The sequence below is a fragment of the Alosa alosa genome, chromosome 6, assembly GCF_017589495.1.
Source record: "Alosa alosa isolate M-15738 ecotype Scorff River chromosome 6, AALO_Geno_1.1, whole genome shotgun sequence".
Lineage (NCBI taxonomy): Eukaryota > Metazoa > Chordata > Actinopteri > Clupeiformes > Clupeidae > Alosa > Alosa alosa.
Window position 1 is genome coordinate 17,420,258 of NC_063194.1, and position 15,900 is coordinate 17,436,157.

At 40.9% G+C, this 15,900-nt stretch overlaps 1 long non-coding RNA gene across 3 annotated transcripts in view; it reads left to right on the forward strand.

Annotated features, from left to right (window-relative positions):
• LOC125296280 overlaps nucleotides 1-15,504 on the forward strand; it is a 313,747-nt gene extending 298,243 nt beyond the window's left edge. For 2 of the 3 annotated variants that reach the window (XR_007193725.1, XR_007193726.1), the window contains 2 exons: nucleotides 14,469-14,583; nucleotides 15,269-15,504. This is a non-coding gene — a long non-coding RNA (uncharacterized LOC125296280). Of the gene's footprint in view, nucleotides 1-13,717; nucleotides 13,894-14,468; nucleotides 14,584-15,268 lie in introns of those variants that run through there. The other variant, XR_007193724.1, reaches the window with a different exon arrangement.
• Nucleotides 15,505-15,900: the final 396 nt, after the last annotated feature.

Sequence of the window (15,900 nt, forward strand, 5' to 3'; positions counted from 1 at the left end):
TATGAGTCCAATTATCCTAATTGTTTTATCAATACAGTAGGAATATCGACGTAAACCATACACAGTTTAATCTTTACACGCTTTGAATCAACTTAGCATGCTAGCAAGTTTCTTCATGAGAAATGGCTAACGTTAGAACTAAACTTCATTAAGAGAGCTCATGAAGACAACTGCTATTGGCAAATTTATACAGCCTAGTTTTTAGACCCCAGGCGCCACCACTTCCTCATAACTTCGATAACAAAAAATATCAAAGGGCTTGAATACCTAGAATATTTGTTTCTGCCTCAGCATGGTCTGAGGCAGTGTTAACAAAGATCTTTGGTTTTAACTCGCGATAGCTGCTATCAGTTAGCTGCAAACTGTTAGCAGCTAGCGATATATCGCCACTTAGCAAAGTTGAACTTAACATTACCCCAGTTGTTAATGAAACCGAATGTACAGTTTTGCACAAATGCTGTTAGTTCAACCTATACCATAAACATTTGACACATTAATACATACTGTAAACTTACCGACAGAGTAAGTCACTGGTGAAGCTGTTACACTCCCATCCCCAAAAGTCAGCTACACCGTAACACTGCCAACCGTTGGCTGTGGAATCCAGAATCTCCCCCTGGCTTTATGCGCGCTGCAGTAATTCGTGGAGTCCGTTTTACTCAGGTCTGAGTTGTGAAGCTTATAGTGTATCTCAAGTTTTGGACCCATTGTTTGCAAGTTCGGCACATTTACTAATGTTACTCTAGTAAGAACACTTGGTCAGCCTATAGTAAAGTAAAGTATACTCTGTGTTACTGCAGTAAGATGTAGTGTTATTTTTACGGTGTAGGGGTATTGGCTTGTGATCAGCTACCTAAAACATTCGTGTATCATCTACCAAAGCCTCTGTGATAATTAATACACATAATTCAGACCAACCACCAAGTGAACACTGGTTCTTCATTGCATAACTGAAGAAGGTGATGTGTGTTTCTTGACAGCTTCGAACCGGGTCCAGACAGTGATATATATTTTCTCCAAGCATATACACATTTTGAAAAACATGGGTAAACGTCTGTTATATTCAAACCAGCAGGTGCAAACTTTTACGCTATCACATGTGGTCCAACATTGTGTGTTCTTTCTGTATCATATGTTGAAAGGGTTATGCTATGAAGATGTGATGCTTAAATACTCTTGAAAAATTTAAAATAGAAATGATAATATGGTGTCATTAATTGTGGAAAAATTACAAGGTTGTAAATGCATGTGTAACATTTTCCATGTGTGCAGCATGCACAGATCAATGATAAGTATCCTAAAAAAAGTGTTGAAAAGGATTCATAATAAATAAACATGTCAAATGACATTTCAGAGTTGGTGTTTTTATTGAAAAACAAAAAGGATAGAAATACACACATTATAAGTCATACCTGTATCAAAAGTCATACAACCTTATAAAACATTATAAACATAAGAAAAACAAAGCAGAAAATTACAATTTATAAAATATTACAACATCTGTGAACATTAGACATAAGCAATGCATAGTAATCATTACAAGATTTTCTAAAATTCAAGCCATGCGGTTGCATCTAATTGAGGTGTTGAAAACCAGGATTCTGATTCCGCTCTAACTGGTGTATGAGTAGGTGTACTATTTCTTTTCAGTGCTGTGATTGAATCTTTTAACTAGTCTATTTGGTATTGTAGAAAGAGGGATGTTTAGCATAGCAATAGCCCTCAGAAATTCATGCCATCCTTGAAGTCGCCTGCGATGGCTCACAGCTTGTGGTCCGGTGATACTTTTACCAGATCAAACACATGCATTGCCTGGAATGGTTGTGCCCGTTAAAAACAAAAAGACCCAGAATCGGCCCCGATGCTATGCCTTGAGAGTTGTACATCTTTGCTAATATATACTCAGCATTCCTTTTGCTTCTCAGGGGTACATTTTTAAAACCTCAGAGGCTACCTGATTGTTCTCAAAAGTGGGGGCGTAGCCTGTACTGCTAAACTTTGTGACACATCATCGGATGATGACTGCAGTGGTAAACTCAGTGTCAGTGTGTTCGTCTCAAAGGTCCCCCTGTTTAACCAGGGCCAAATATCTCTGTAATAATGACATTATAATGCAGGGCCTTCTCATGAGGGGTCAGGTGTGTTTTACTCAAAACATTTTTCATAGCTACTTCCAACTCGTTTTTCAACAGACTGGCGCAGTGGGGTAGTTCTGATATCATTTTTAAACGGTCCAATTGTCTTTGTGGTACCAGATACATTTTCTCAGCGTACTCCATTACTTCTAACTCTGTCTTGATGTAAACAGACTGGTTATGAACGGCAGAGCAACACTCAAGAGGGGCAGGAGAAATCCACCTTTCTGATTAATAGTGCCTCTTTGTGCGTGAGGGCCAATTTTCTTGTCAGCCAGTAACTTTATCAAAATCTTATTTTTACGTAGTTTTTATATTGTATAGCTGTTAAGGGTATAGTACCACAAAGAATATTCAGTGTCACCTCGCAGAGAGCTAAGATTAACTCATCTGACGCAGAATGTAAAATGACACGTCTCTGGGGCGGTTTAGCTTTAAGTAAACGCCTCAAAAGAGGCAAATTTCTACCGATTCTCTCAGACATATCTGTGTCTCAGTTTGTTTTCTTCGCACATAGACAGCCTGATGCTCCAAAAGCAAATCTGTTCTGAGGCGGTACAAATCTGGGGTTTTGGTTTATAGTCAATCAACAAATATCCGTAGGGTTTCACAGTGGCATTTTTAAAAGATTCAAGAAAGAATTTTGTGTTACCGGGTACATCTGTCTCGCTAATACACTGATTTGGTTGTTATCTCTAGGGTTTTGAAAACAATTAGATAATTAGTGTTCAAACTGATTGTTCTGCTAGATTTCCCCTGAAAGAACAGATTCTGAACCATGTAAATGGCACTAAGATTACGATGATGTACATACTGTGTGAACACCTTCTCTATTTCTGTATTATTGCTGGCATCTTTCATCACATCATCAATAATTAGCAGGTTAGTTTTGATATGGGTAATAACTCATCATCATCTAGAGCGTTAGGTATTCCTTGAATAAATTTGACATCTCTCAGCTTTAACAATTGTCATAAAGTGGTTGCCAACAATCATAAATATACACTATATTTTCAATTGCATCACTACTAAGGGTGTCGATATTGGCTATCAACTGTTTTACAAAAAATGTCTTGCCAGAATTAGAAGGCCCGCTTATCACACAAGAAAATGGATGCTGTAGTCTGAAATCGTGATACAGGGGCCTCTTTTAAGCCAGTGTTATATTTATCCATGATAGACATATACCCTTTTAGTATCCGTATGGCCTAGTTGTGTAGTCGGGTAGTAGCACCCTCTTGTTGTAAACAACCCTGAACCTCTTCTCACCAGTTTTGTTTTTAGAATGAGATGTTTCTTGATACGCACAATATTATCAGTTCGAGCCCGTATGTGTCGTGGTACTATCTCTGTCAGTCACATAATGATCAACAAGGCCAATGAGGGTGTCCAATCTGATCAGTTTTGAATTCTCTGCATTAAGCGGATACCTTTAGCCTTCATACAGGTTTTACCCAACGGCTGTGCGATAGCCATAAGTCTTCGGGCCGGCTGAACAGAATTCTGTGATGTAGTCACCATCATCCAGCTCATTTGTGAGATCCCTAAATAGGGTTCCCAGTGGGCTGCTCCCAATCGCCATCCTTTGAGACATAAACCGCACTGTCAGTATCTGTGTACAAAAGGCGCTCACCCAATTTGTCCATAAGCTCGTACAATTTAAGGCATGAGCATGAGCGGTGGTGAATGCACCCACAAACACATTTATGTCTGGGGTCTGTACACAATAACCCTCAGCATGACGCCATTGGACTAAGGCCACATCATCAGACACAAATGAAAAGTGTGTGACATCATATTCACAACCAAAAAAATGTATCTGGCAAAATGCTCGGGGTCTTTCACCATCTCGGTGGTGGGCAAATTCTCTCTCATAGAGAAGCGACCCCAGAGGCTGTTGAGCAACAACTTGTTTATTTGCCTTACGGCAGGGTTCAAACAGATCTTATCAGGATTCAGCCTAATCCCCTCCTTCTCATAATAGTCCTCGATGTAGGCCTCTTTAGCCTCATCAGTCACCGCGTGGGCAGGGTATCCGCTAGCTTCCTGCTTGTATTGGAGAAATGTCTTCACATAGTCTGAAAACAATGTGTTGGATCTCTGAGAAAAATGCCAGACCTCATCAACCTTGGTAACAATGTAGCCCTTTTCAATAGCCTTCATCAGCTCAAGACTAACCCAACACCCGAAATGGAGCTCATCCTCACTGTGCTCACAGGGGCTGGTCTGATTCTCTTCTACAGCACAAGTCCTGCAGAGGGGGGAACATCAATTTGCCGTTGCAGCGTATGGAAGCACAGGGGTGTAGTAAGCCCCTAGGTGGGAGAGACTGTAGCTTTGATCAACCCGTAATAATTTTCAAGTGGCTGAAAATCTCCCACTATGATCTGGGGGTTGTGGATGGGGTACTCACACTTGCTCTGACATGCCGGGTATAGGGATGTGAAATCAACGTAGTGAATTTTTCACCCTCACCAGCTTTGCGGTAAAGATTGTAGGCATCTGTTCTTCCACCGTTAAGAGAATCGCGAGGATTTAAACGCCGGGGTGTATGATGTGGCCATGAATCTCTTAACATCAGGGTCACGCTGCTTAGCCTGGTTCCACTCACATTCCCACATCACTTCGACCCTAAACCCTTTGGTCTTGGTGAGGTATGTCACCTTATCATCAAAATGTCTCCTCACATCCCCGTAAGGGATATTTAACAGGGGGTGTATATGGTCTGGATTGTAGCGGCAATCATGGCCGTGATGAAAACAGCCATTAAATTCGAGTGCATGTTTGACACCATTTTTTTTCATAATAGCCGTCGAGGTAGTACTGACCTACTTGCACCTCGCCACCTTTCAAAGCATGTTGTACAACCATATCCCTACTATCATTCACATATTCCAACCATTGGATAGAGGAGTTGGAGTATGCCTTATGTTGGTTAACATAGGCATTGTTGTGTGTGAGTGCTATTGTGTCTCGTTGCAGGAAGCGTGCCTTGTAGACAGCCATGCAGCAGGATGCTAATGTAGTCTGAGTGAATGGGTCTACACCAGTACAGCCCATGAACGTCTCGCGGTATTTCATGCACGCGTCCCTCAGTAGCACAACATCATGGACCCCATAAGATCGTAGCTCTTTCTGAAAATCAAATACGCCTTTGGATGCCTCGCTATACCATGTGTCAAAGTCGGCTCTGTCTTTATCGGACATGGTGTCGTACCCATAGTACTCACGATCTGGATAGGGGCCCCTATAGTAGTTGTTCGCTGCTGTGTTAAATTTGTGTGGGAAGTACCCTTTTTCACCGGTGTTCAGATTTAAGGCCGCAGTTGTCTTAGCCAAACGCATGGGGATGAACGAATAGCTGTCAATGAACCGCTGTTTAAAGATCTCATCATACATGAAAATTAATCTGCATCCAGTCATGATTATTTTGGGCGTAACCCCTAGCTTGGTGAAATGCTCCAGTAAAATGATATTATCAAACCCTGATGCATTGTGGGCCATCCTTGTGTAGCCCTTATATGTAGACCGTCTGAAGTGTCTCAACATCATAAACACGCAACTACCACCCTCGGCCTCAAAAGATCCCCCTTTGAAAGTCATGGCAGCAGCAAAATTAGCCTGGTGTTCAAACCATTTTCAAATCGTGCCCAACAAATCCCAAAAAGATATCCCTTGGGCTCTTTGGTCTTCCGGCTTGAAGGGTTGAATGAAACAGCTATGGTTATCACCAGGCATTAAATTGGATTTTACAGTTTTAACCAAAACGCAATATGGATGAGCATCTGTATATATATTTTTTCCTTATTCATGCTAACATCAAAAATATAGTTGCTAGTTGCTAGGGGGGTCGAACCCACGAGGATACAAACATCCATTGGTTCTTAAGTCCAACGCCTTTAACCACTTTCGGCCATCCTAGCAGCACACTTTGTATTTAGCCCCATTTACCACTAAACATATACAACTCTTACAAAGTTTATCTGATTCCCCATTATCCACAAAACACACATGGGGGTTTGGGGCCAATATGGCCGCCCAGGGGTTTGACACCAGTCACATGACTGTCACATGACACTACATCCAATATGGATGCCAAGGGGGCGTGGCATTGTTTGACACCAGACACATGACTGTCACATGACTTTACATCCAATATGGCTGCCCAGGGGTTTGACACCAGTCACATGACTGTCACATGACTCACAAAACAATAACAATAACAAACAACACGTGGTGACAACCACGTGGCTAATTTGCATAAAAAGGAGGCGTGGTTATGACGTGATTTATGACGTTTCAGGGGGCGGGGCTTATTTTGACAGATAGTTCAGGATAATTACTACTTATGTACTTTTGCATGCACAGGCACATACGCAGGCACACACACAAGCACGCACACACACACACACACACACACACACACACACTCACACACATAACATAAACATAACACAAACAATCAAGAATTTCTCAGAATTATGAACAGGCAAGATGGAGGTGGGGTTGTATAAAATGAATTTTACATGTGAAATCTATGAAATCATGTTTTGGTACTTGTTGTCTAGCAGATACCAGTGAGAATTGAGTGTGGATAATGCAATTTAGTGAGACAGAATCATATAGGCCTTTCAGCGTGATTTCTTTTTGTGGAAAAAATGTGCTGGACTGGGCGGCGGTCATATTTTGTACCGCTCTGCGGTACATCTAGTTTTTATCATATCAATGTAATCAATCACTAAGTGTTTTCATGATCCTTCTGGGACCTAATGGTTTAGACAACACTATCACTTTCCTGATATTATGACTATACACATGACATCTGTTAGACTATCATCAATAACTTCCTGTAACTATGAAAATCAAAAAATCCTTCAATAAAAATATTCCTCTTTACTACTCCCCTCTTGCGCATAGATCCCAAATATGCGCAAAGGAAAGCACCATATCAAGTATCTGTTGGGAAAGTATCTGGTTAGTATCATATAAATGCCACTAACCATTAGAGTTACAGTTATGGGATTTAGCAGACTCTTTTTTCCAAAGGGACGTTCAAATAAAACATTAATCAAATAATGACAGTAAAAAATTATAAAAATCTGTAACACAAGGTAACAAATGTAACAAATCATACAATTTAACATTCTACCAGGGGTTCGCCCCCCTTTGTTACTGTGATTAACAGAATAGAGTTGGTGGACCTCCATTCCTTCCATGAAGACCAACATCTTTCCACCAGCTTTTCTATTTCTGAAATAATAAAACATTTTAATCTTCTGACAATGACTTATGATGATCCTAATTCCATCTGTTCTCTTTTTGCATAGAGATTAAACACATTTCCCTATAAGCATTGTTATTTTATTTATTGTCAATTTGGAATACCACTTTAAGACTGGTTATTATGCAAGCTATATTAATTAGCTGTTCTAGGACATACAGTAATCTCATCATTTCTTCAACATACCTTACTCCAAATGTCTCTGCATGTCATAGACTTTTATAATGTTTTATTCTTCAAAAACTAAGCTTACCTCTTCTAGCCCTATACTACTTTATCTAGGCTATCTAAACTATTAGTAAATCCTAGTTCTATTTTCTTATTCTATCAAACCTATTTCTCTGCTTTCTTTATTTTATCTATTGCTTTCTTTATCAAATGTTATAGTATAGTACGTAAGATCTTTTGGCTTCACATTAGTTACATGTAAAGCAGATATTACATCATTTCAATATTTCTACAAACTTTATTTTTCCCATTAAAGCTAAATCATTCTATTCCTTAGACTTGTTGAGTGTGAGTGACCACTAGGGAACTCCCATGATCTAGAGGTAATATTTTAATATGTAACAGTCCCTAGGACATAGCCAAGTTAGTCTTACCTACTTACACCACCACCTATCCTGAAAAATTTATGGAGTGTCATTTGACATTAAAAATAGCAGTGTTATCACTTTGTCACTTAATTTGATTAAAACAATATACATTTACAATGAATTAAACAGTAGTCACTTCTATTCAAAATAACAATCAAAATATAATAAAGGTAAGAATAAGAGTAAATCATTTTGATCAATCAATTTGCTTAACAAAGTATTTACCTACTTACCCTGAGATGTCTTAACTACCTTATCTGTACCTAGTCTGGGCATCGTTGGGTATCAGGTGGGCTCACCCATAAAATAGTCCCTCAGCATGGTTTCCTCATCAACTCCCTTTCATAGTATTGGTATACACCTTCTCCTGTAGAATTCTTTAGGCCTCCTTAAAACTATGCTATTTCACAAGGGAAGAGGAAGGCATGCTCGTTGGGCTCATCCTTCAGTGCCTGGGTGTCTCCTCCCTCTCCCTGTCCTGTTTCTTTTGTCCACTTCTTTGACAGTCAAATTAAACTGATGATTGTCTTGCTTCAGATGTCTATGCTCACATGATGCCTCCTCTGTAATTTCCTCTCACTCTGCCTTAGTTATTCCCATCTTGTCTGAGTCTCCACCCCCACTGACATGGAGATTGTGGCTGCCATGGGCTTGACTGTGCCCACTATAATAGGTATCCATAGGCCAGTAAACTGACAGGTCTGGGAACACTTGTGATGGTTGCTCCTACTGCCATAGTGTTGAGGATGGTGCTGCTACTGGTTTCCCCAGACCTGAAGCCTTAGGTCACCTGTAGGTGCCTGTATTGTCTTTTTGTTGCTGCAAGCGCTTCCATTGCACTTCCAAGTTCCCTCTCCTCTCCAGCTTGCCACTGTTGCCTTAACAAAGGCCTCAGAGTCCTTATCTCTTTTCAGTTTGTCGCTCAGCACTGTTGTGCTGAAATTGCTCAGAACTCAGTCAGGACAGGGAGTACTTGGATTAACCCCTGCACATCAGCATGTCAAAGTCAAAGTCAAAGTCAAAGTCAAAGTCAGCTTTATTGTCAATTTCTTCACATGTTCCAGACATACAAAGAGATCGAAATTACGTTTCTCACTATCCCACGGTGAAGACAAGACATATTTGACCAATTTTAAGTCCACAGACAAACATAACATTCAAGTAAACAAAAAAGTAAGTAAATAAGTAAATAAGAGGGCACATATAATAATAGTGAAAAAATAAGAGCAGCAAAATTTTGTTGAAATTGTGCATAGACAGTCAATAAAATACTAGTGCAAATACTGTAAAATACTATAAAATACTGTTTGACCTAAGTAATAAAGAAAGTGGCATAGTGGGTAAGTTATGTAAGAGCAGCAGAAGTGTTGTGTTTTCAGGACAACAACACCAAGTTGTAAAGTGTACAAGTGTGCAAGTGTTCAAGTGTGCAGGTGGAGTAGTGCAGGCGGCCATTGTGGGTCCAATGTCCAGGATGTTATGTAGCTGAGGGTGGAGGGGGGAGAGGAGGGAGAGAGTTCAGCATCCTTACAGCTTGGTGTATGAAGCTGTTAGTGAGTCTGGTAGTCTTGGGGGCGCAGGCTTCTGTACCTCTTCCCAGAGGGCAGTAGATCAAACAGATTGTGGCCGGGTGACTTGCATCACTCACAATTTTGGTGCTGCTAGCGGGTGAGGTGGGTGGTGTAAATGTCCTTCAGGGAGGGGAGTGAAGCACCAATGATCCTTCCAGCTGTGTTCACTATGCTGCAGGGCTTTCCTGTTGTATTCAGTGCAGCTTCCGCCCCACACAGCGATACAGCTGGAGAGGATGCTCTCAATGGTGCCTCGGTAGAATGTGGTCATGATGGCTGGTGGAGCACTTGCTCGCCTGAGTTTTAGAGAGGAAGTACAGGCGGGCGCTGAGCTCTCTTAAGCCAGTGATGCAGTGTTGGTGGTCCAGGAGAGGTCTTCACTGATGTGCACCCCCAGGAATTTGGTGCTGCTTCGCTCTCTCCACCACAGCACCGTCGATGGTCAGTGGCAGGTGTTGGGTGTGACCTCTCCGGAAGTCAACAACAATCTCTTTGGTCTTGCTGGACGTTCAGCAGGAGGTTGTTGTCCCTGCACCCGCGATGGTCAGATGGTGGACCTCCAACCTGTATTGAGTCTCGTCGCCCTTGGTGATGAGACCCACCAGAGTTTGTGTCGTCAGCAAATTTCACTATGTGATTGTTGCTGTAGGTTGCAGTGCAGTCATCGTCAGCAGGGTGAAGAGCAGCGGACTGAGCACGCAGCCTTGGGGGCCCCTGTGCTCAGTGTGATGCTGCTTGAGGTATTGTTGCCAACACGTACTACTTGGGGCCTCTGACAGAGGAAGTCCAGTAGCCAGTTGCAGAGGTAGGTACTGAGTCCTAGTTTGTCAAGTTTGCAGATGAGTTGTTGTGGTATTATGGTGTTGAATGCAGAACTGAAGTCTATAAACAGCAATCTCACATATGAGTCTCTTTTTCCAGGTGGGTGAGGGCTGGGTGGAGGGCAGAGCAGATTGCATCCTCTGTAGACCGCTTGGCTCGGTATGCAAACTGGAAGGGGTCCAGGTGGGGGAGAATGGCTTTGATATGTGACATGACAAGCCGCTCAAAGCACTTCATGATGATGGGTGTCAGTGCCACAGGGCGGTAGTCATTGAAGCAGGATGGAGCAGTTTTCTTCGGCACAGGTATGATGGTGGCAGCTTTGAAACATGATGGGGACGATGGCTTGCTTCAGGGAAGTGTTAAAGATGTCTGTGAAGACATCCTTAAGCTCCCCCTGCAAGCAGTCCTTCAGCGCCACGACCTGGGATGTTGTCTGGACCTGTTGCCTTACGGTGTTGATAGCAGCAAGTGTCCTCTTCACGCTGTCGGCAGAGAGGCACAGGGGCTGCTCATGTAGAGAGGGGATGGGTCTTCTGTGGGCAGGTGCTGTTTTGTGCTTCAAAGCGAGCAAAGAAGCGGTTCAGGTTGTTGAGCAGAGGGATGTTGCTCTCACAGCTCTGTGGCTTGGCGGGCTTGTAGTCCCGTGAGGGCCTGAATGCCCTGCCATAGGCTTTGTGAGTTCCTGCTGTCTTTGAAGTGGGTGGTTATCTTGTGAGTGTATTCCTTTTTTGCTTCCTTGATGCCACGGGACAGGTTGGCTCTCGCTGTTTTCATGCCAGCTTCATCCCCAGCTCTGTAGGCTTTGTCTCTGGCCCTCAGCAGCCTGAGGACATCCCCTGTCAGCCATGGCTTCCAGTTAGCCCGAGTGATGATGTCTTTTGTGTGGGTCACATCATCGATGCACTTGGTGATGTAAGAGGTTACAGTGTCTGTATACTCCTCTATGTATGTCCGGTTGTTGTAAGTGGCTGCCTGCTTGAACATTTCCCAGTCTGTTGTGTCAAAGCAGTCTTGAAGAGCATCGGAGGCTCCCTCAGGCCACACTTTTACTATGTCCTCACACGGCTGGTAATGAGCCTTTCCCCCCTTAGATATAAGAGGCAGCATTACATTTACTGTTTAGCTGGAGGGGATGAGGAAATCATGCTGCAGGCAGATTGTAGTATTTACTAGATTACTCTCTATCTATCATCTACTTTACCTTGCCCTTTTGTAATTTACCATTAACTGTACATTTTATCCCTTATATCTTCCTATAACATCTGCATCTATTATTATTCCTACAGTTATGGTCACTCACTCCCAAGTCATCTCCTTACTTCTGCCTCTTATCTCCTATTGTTTTAATCTATCAAGATGTCAAGATGTTTTTGAGCCTTTTAAATACCTCTTTCTCCTACTATTTCCACTATGACTGACCTATTCTTCTTATAGCTCTACTATTGTGTCAATTTTCATGTAATCCCTGACCTTTGTAACAGTGCTAAATCCATTAATTCTTGTATAGGCCATAAATCTGTATATTTCCTCATTCTCTCAACCACTTTTCTGCAACACTTTTTCATTGTACTGTTTACCAACTGATCCCTTTTACTTGTAACACTACTTATTACCTTATAGGTGACTATCAAATTTCCATACTTAGGTTGACTATTGCATTCCCTTTACCTTTTATCAGATTACCCAGTTTCTCTAAACATTACTAGAGTAATTATCTTATATAATTCTATAACTTTGAGGCTCTTACTGTCCATATGCTGCATTCCACAGTGAATGGTCTAATATATTATGCCATTCCTCACTACCAAAACATACTTCCAGTTAATTTATCACTTAAGCCATTGAAGTATAATTCCCCAGTTGTCTCCATGTATTTTAATATCCTTTAGCACTGTTACTTTATCAAAAGTGTAATATTAAAATTTACTAATGAATTTTATGAAATTAACTTTATCATACCTTATCATACCTCCTCTCAACATTCAACATTCATTCTTGAATTTCCCCTTTGGGATCAATAAAGCATCCATCTATCTATCCAACCTCTAGCTATAGGTAAATAAGTATCCTTAAACCTTTCCTTCAGTATACATATACTATACTACATATACAGTCTCTAAGTATAAATCTAAGTATAAGTGTAGGCTAGATATACTCAAAACCCTTATGTATACCAAGTACAAATCAATTTACCATTTCTATGATTTTTACACAAAAAGTTTAAGCTATTCTTAGTTAGAAATAAATAGACCCACAGTACATTTCACAAACTAATTTTGCTAAGGGAGTCACTACTCAGTTCCCTCTGTACTGAGCCCCCATAAAACCCCAACAGCAAATTAACTAACACCCCATATAACCCTATAACCACTTAATTATAACAGTATTATCTAAATTATAATATAGCTATGCAAATAGCAAATGATACTCTAGGGCCAAGCAGCTTAGCACCACTTTCCATCAAATAACCCCACAGTGCTAACAACAATTGCTGCCTTATACCATGTGATTCTTCAAACCATTTGACAGGTAGAAACTAAATATCCCCAGAGATCTTCTGAAACCATCAATATCCCCATCATCTAGATTGTTAAATATAAAGTAGGAATCCAAAACGTTTTAAGTCAGTCAGAGTCAGTCTTTTTCAGTGTCGCCGTTATTTCAAATATTAACCATTTTTTGATTATTATCATATGTCAGTTGATCTTGGCTTATGCAACCAGTGATGTGGACAATACAAAACCCCTTTCCCAACTCTTAACAAAAAAGGACTATGTGGGAAGGCTATAACCATAAACCTTTTCCACATAGCAGGACAGCTCTAAAACCAAACGACCTTGCCCAAACCACCTCTTCAGAGCTAACAGTCACCTCCCAGATGGCAAACATACACTGGGACGGAACTGGGCCACACCTACCACAACGTCCGGCACGGATCTGCATAATGCACCTGATCCGGCGTCCAAACCAAGCGGCAACATTCTAATCTGAACAATGAAGCCTACCCGGAAGTTCGAAAAACTGCAATACATCGAAAATCCGCTAGGGACTGGTCCCAAAAGCGAGCAAATGTCCATAGACTCCCATGTTAAAATGTCCGTTTTCACAGCGTAAATACATGTTTTTAAAGCCTGGTCCCATGGACTTTTATTGTACTTTTCGGTAGTTTCCCAGTGCCTGACAACTGTGAGGGGGGTGAATTTTTTTCTAACTCATTAGTTTAGATCACATTTAGATATAAAATATATGAATAATTATGGGCGTGGTCGGCTTGATTGACGGCTGACGTCGAGGCATACAGCAGCAGACGTTGCCAGCTGAGTGGAAACCCTGAAACTTTGACGTCTCAGCCATGATTATACACAAAGTTACCACATCCTTTCTGAACATCTTTATTCAAAAAGCTGACATAAAATGGTTTGCTAAGCTATTAATTGAAGCCTACTAACCGACACTTTCAGAATACTTCGTTCCAGTTTTTTCAGGTAAGTGATATTCATTCCACTACTATTTCACGTAGCACTAGATGTTAGCATTATTTAGCATCGAGTGGGCACTAACGTTAGGCTACGTTAGCGTCATATCGCCTCAAATAAGTTAATGTCGAAAATGATGACCGAATGGCAGAAGCACACATACATAAAGTTAACGTTAGTGAAAACCATTGTGCTCCCGTTATGAGTTAGCTTAACGTTGGTCATACTAGCCAGGTGTGAGTCAATGAACAGACAGCTCTAAAGTTAACGTTAGTTCACAAACATACTGGGGCAACAAAGCATGTTCTCGTCAAAAAAACTTTTGTAAATACGCTCTGTGGGAATGCTTAGTCCATTGACAATTTATACAGTCTTTGGGTTGTCACGTTTAAGAGCCGAAGCATTAAAAGGCTTGTTGTCGGCTAGCTGAGGCAAAATTGTGAACCGCTATGAACCATTGACCGTATACTTTGAACATGGAGCTGTGATAACAAGCGATAGTTATAACTGACGTTTGAAACTCTTATTGATGCCATTTATTTGTTAAACACAAATTTGAACGAACACTTCTTGTCTATGCAAAGTTTCCCTGTAGGTAATCCAGACAGGCTGGGTGCTGGAGAGGGCTCTGGACTCCTAACTTCAATTCTCGTCTGTGCAGTCGACACTCAGAAGCATCACTTCAGCACTGATTCCATGGTACTTTGACATTTTTCATACATTTAATTGGAGCAACCTACTGGTTGTATATTCCAGACATCGTTACCATATACTGAACAAACATGAATGCATTTCAGACATTTAGAGTGGCCTTTTATTTTGAGCAGTCCAGGGCACATCTGTGCAATAACTATCAAAATAATTTATCATTAGCATCTTTTGATAAGTCACACACGGAAAGTAGTTGCATTATGCCTTCAAATCAGCAGGTTTTGGTTGGATACAGATTGCATAATAAAACAATATGGCACCAGTGGCTGGCTATTGTTTGACTGGACCTTGGCCTAACTGTTAATAACTACCTCAATAGGGTGTAGATATGAGCTTACACTGTTTCACTGAAAACACAAAAATACAAGAAATATTTATTCTACATTACTTTAAATACACCACATTTGTTTTTGCTTATTGCCCGCATAAACAGGGCATGTGCAATAGTTGAATGGCGTGTCCTGTCCCCATTCAGCTAAGTGTTCTGTGAGTTTGTTGTTCATTATAAATATTGGGAGTGAGTCTGCAAATCTTACTTCGTTGTTGTCATATATTGCCTCCACAGTCTATGATTACCACATAAAAAATATTTTTTTAGCTTAATTTGTGAGCACTTGTTCATAGTTTACAGTAAGTTCAAGGATGTGACATATACCAATATTTCTGTTTTCAGATCTGGAACATTTTGAAATCCTACCAGATGGGGCAGAAGTCATTGAGCAGTGGCAGCTTCTGATTTCAAGGACTTTGTTCACCTTTATTTACAGCATTTGCATCTGTGTCTTTAAAGTGATCTAATATGTATTGACTATGTACTAGCTTAGTACATATTAGTTTTTGTTATTTTAGTTTCACAAATTCAGTGGTTACCTGTAATGCTCAAGATATACAAGTAAAAAATCACCTTTACTTCTGCATCTGGGTCTTCAATTCAACCTGACTGAAGCTGACGGATTTGTATAAATGTTTTTGAAAGCACAGGCAAATTGGTTTGGCATGAGTTTTAATGTAATTCACAGTTCAGAAAAGTACCATAAACATTTCCAAGTGCAAGTTCAGTGCCATCAACAGTAAGTTTGCTTTCTGATATTTAAAGAACAGAAATGGGTTTGGCATAAGTAAAGGGTAGGTGTAACAGTCCATCAATAGACATAAAGTGAAATGTACTGTATAGTCTCAATGGGTTTAATATCACCACACCCCAGCCAAACCACTTCACCTGGACCTCTAGTCCCAGGTTAGAGCCCATGGACCTCCTTGCCGCCTCCTCCCCATGGCTTAACTGCCAAAATAGAAAGGTAAACT